Source organism: Dendropsophus ebraccatus, chromosome 8, assembly GCF_027789765.1.
Source record: "Dendropsophus ebraccatus isolate aDenEbr1 chromosome 8, aDenEbr1.pat, whole genome shotgun sequence".
Classification (NCBI taxonomy): Eukaryota; Metazoa; Chordata; class Amphibia; order Anura; family Hylidae; genus Dendropsophus; species Dendropsophus ebraccatus.
The window spans coordinates 16,878,291-16,882,320 of record NC_091461.1 but is presented as its reverse complement, the minus strand read 5'-3'; the positions used below and the strand labels follow the sequence as shown (position 1 = coordinate 16,882,320).

Below are 4,030 nucleotides of genomic sequence, written 5' to 3'. Positions count from 1 at the left end.
TACAAATTTGTATAACTTTCCGAAACCAGTTGCTCTGAAAGAGAAATATTTTCGCTGGACAACCCCTTTAAGGTGATGTTCTATATGTTAATCATCTTTCAACTAGGTTTCTTGTTCCCTTTGATATAGTTGCTTTATTGAAGTCTCAAGTGCTACTCTGCAGCTTACAGTAAAATTCCCATTACGCTATTCATATGCTGCTGTGTCTTATCTAAGTGCAGCAATGATAAATCAAGTACCTTTAAATTTAAAGCTCCCCTGACTCATACTGCCTTTCTCTTCACCTCTGTTTATTGCTGTATAAATGTATATTTCAAAATGTTAACGTGCAATCAACATTCATTTTTACAGTGAGACCTTGCTGACTATGTACTGTATGTTTCTTGGTGAATATGGAACATCATAAAAGATGGAACCGTTGCACTAAAATCACCTTCTTCCAATCTAAATCTAAAAAAACCTGCACAATAGGAATGCTGTAATATTAATGTAAGGACTTGTTTTGTTATCACTGAAATTCTGAGAAGCTTTTTAATCTGCAGGATGTCCCCTGTGTCCTCCTCACTGGCTGCTCCATGGAGATCAGTGTTATTACCTCTCAGTAACAGAGAGAAGATGGGAGCAGAGTCGGGATCAGTGTAAGATGATGGGATCTGATCTACTGGTCATAAAGGACAAGGAGCAGCAGGTATGGGCTCTGTCTCCATGTATACGGATATTATAGAGAACCAGACCCAGGCTGCTGTATCTACATAACTATGTATATATCTAATAGGAAGAATTATATATTACAGGAGTTTATACAGAGAACTATCAGTCAACACGGGGGAGGTGAAAAACACTGGATAGGACTTCACCCTGATGGAGACGGCTGGAGATGGGTGGATGGAGAACAATATACCAGCAGCCTGTAAGTGACCTCTGACCCCAGCACACACTGGTGGGGATTCTTTTTTTCTGAAAGCGCTTTTTTTAAAAAGACAATGCAGGAGGCTGTTCCTCTTGCTTTGTGAGTCTGTGTCACAGTGTAAAGGGGGCCAAAAAGACGATTGCCCTGGGATGCAAAATTTAGTGCCCCTAAAAATGTAAAGTAAGTGGTGAGGTATATAATGTACGCAACACCGCTCACAGTTGTACAGGAGCAAGTATCCTCATTTTGTAGTGTTCTACACCAATTGCATAGTGTACTACATACATAAAGCAGGGACTCCCTGTTCCTGTACTGTAGAGTGGCACATGTCTTCTGCTGCGGGCCTCACATGATGACATCATTTAATTTTGCCTGAAAGAGAAGATCTGTGCCACTCCAATAACTGGAGCCGTGGCCATGCAGGCATGTTTGATTACGTACTTTCAGTAATAGATGTGAAACATTTACGTCAAAGAAAAGTTTCCAATAAAGTGGCCAATTGAGTAGGGCGCATTCACACTATGGAATCCACGCGGATAAGCTCTGGCGAATTCGGTCGCTCTTTAGGCGGACAGCGGAATCTGCCTATACATAGAATGAAGCCTATGGAACAGCCAGATGTTCAAGCGGGAACGTGCACGGAATCCGCCGCAGCTTATTCAACAAATTCCGTAGTGTGAACACACCCTAAGGCCAGGATGGGCACGGATCCCCCCAATAGAAATGCAGCCGCCCAGCAGCAGAGATCACTGAGAGAAGAGGGGCGCAGAAGACAACTACTTGCCTACTCTCCTTGTGCCAGCCGGCTCACATCTTCACCGGCATTGGCGAGTAGGAGAGGAGTTGTCTTCTTCGCTCCTGTCATCTCTGCTGTCGGGCAGTAGGGGATCCATGCTGCGATCTGTACTAGGACATGTCCTATCTTTTTGCGGTGCGGATCACGGTGGGGGTCGTGGCACAAATCGTGTGAATGGCTGCATTCACTTAAATGGTTTCTAAAATTGTCCGTGGACACAAATCCGCGACCACAGACAATTTTACGGGACGTGTGAATGCAGCCTAAGGGCATGCCTTTCCATCTTATGTAGCTTAGCACTAGTAGCCATTTTGAGAAGCCTCAGGAACCACCACATCAAGAATCCTGCCAAGTGTATGTTTTACATCTTTTAATATTGTGTGCAAGTCATTACGTAAGAAATGAATCATAATGCAAGAGAGAAAAATGCACATGCTTATCAGACCACTCATGCCTTATTTATCTCATGCCAAATCCATGCCACATGCACAAAAATCCATCCTCTCCTGGTTTCTGATCCTCTTGTTTTATTCTCTTGTTCCTCAGTTTCCAGATAAAGACACAACCATCAGGACGCTGCGTATCAATGACCAAATCTTATTATCAGGACAACTGCAGAGCTAAATTCAGATGGATGTGTATAAGGAAAGCTGTGAGGATCTGACCTTGTCACTATATGGAAATTCAAGATGTCTCCCAAAGACAGTAAAAACATATATAGGGTGCACCCTCATCAAGTCAAACAACTATGTCATAACAAATCAAATTTTATTGAAAGAATATATATATAAAAAAAAAAAAAAAAAAGCATCAGAAACAAATTTACACAACACACTAGACATGTTTAAAAACACTTAAAAAAACCAAACTGGGTAAACCATTACTGGGAAGCAGGGATGATCCACATACTTCCAACCGGAGAGCTGTCCATAATGAATTACTGTTTCAGAGCCCTGATCCTGTATAAATACATAATAGACATCACACTCAAGTCTCATGAACAAAGAAAAAACTCAGCTCACCATAGGTGGTTTGTTGTGTGATGGTGGAGTAGTAGCGGGCCGCACCCGGTAATAATGGTAAAAAGGAGGAGAAGATCCACAGCGTCCAAAAAAAGGTTTGTTGTCTTTATTATGAGGCATATCAAACCCCTTGATCACAGCAATACAGACTTTCACAGAATCACAGGTATACATGCCAAACATTTAGATGCAGTGGGGAAGGGAACGCCCCGTGGGTGGGTGTGGTTACGTATGTGATTAGGCACAATTGCTAAATGCTGGACATAACACACGACTACTAGTGTGCACAATGCATATCAGACATAGGAGAGAAACATGAAAAAACATAAAAAAAAAAAACACATGAAAAAAAAACATGATTTTTTTTTTTTTTTTTTTTAAATCATCATCCTCAGTATAGATATGATAGGTCCGTTTTAAAGTTTAAACCTTTGGGTGTCCTGGTTTCTAAGCGGAGAATCCAAAAAGCCTCTCGCTTACGTAGGAGACGGACCCAATCTCCTCCTCGTTTAAACACTTGTTCTATAGGGATGACTCGAAGAGTTTTTTTTTTTTTTTATGATTTTTTATGTTTTTTCATGTTTCTCTCTCATTTGTCTGATATGCATTGTGCACACTAGTAGTCGTGTGTTATGTCCAGCATTTAGCAATTGTGCCTAATCACATACGTAACCACACCCACCCACGGGGCGTTCCCTTCCCCACTGCATCTATATGTTTGGCATATATACCTGTGATTCTGTGAAAGTCTGTACTGCCGTGATCAAGGGGTGTGGTTCCCCGAAACATGTAGGCCTACGTTTTTATCTTTTGTAACTTTTTATATGCCTCATAATAAAGACAACAAACCTTTTTTGGATGCTGTGGATCTTCTCCTCCTTTTTATCACACTCAAGTCTCCGAAGTCACTGATTTGGGTGTGACGATACGCGTAGGGTCCAGACTGGAGTGAGCTGACAGAGCCCTGGGTTATATCTCTTCTTACATACCATGTTAGTTGACTCTTTCCCTTGGAGGTTTAGCAGTGGGTGATCCAGGTTAGGAGTGCAGGAAAACAGCATAGGATTGACTTATAATATTTGAGCTATACAGTGGTACCTCAGTTCTCGAACTTAATTGGTTCCGGAAGGCAGTTTGAGAACCGAGCAGTGTCTTTCCATAGGAAATAATGTAAATGTGTTTAATTGGTTCTAGTACCCAACAATAATTACTTACAATACCCATATATTACATTGTATAGCTCCCAGTGTAATCTCTACAGTACAGTACAGAACAGCACTATATACTGTACAGGGCATAACA

At 41.4% G+C, this 4,030-nt stretch overlaps 1 long non-coding RNA gene across 1 annotated transcript; it reads left to right on the top strand.

Moving 5' to 3' along the window:
• The first annotated feature begins 546 nt into the window (after positions 1 to 546).
• On the top strand, positions 547 to 2,802 carry LOC138798425 (uncharacterized). The gene is made up of 3 exons (XR_011364073.1): positions 547 to 688; positions 795 to 910; positions 2,253 to 2,802. It is a non-coding gene; the product is annotated as an uncharacterized lncRNA (long non-coding RNA).
• The last annotated feature ends 1,228 nt before the right edge of the window (positions 2,803 to 4,030 follow it).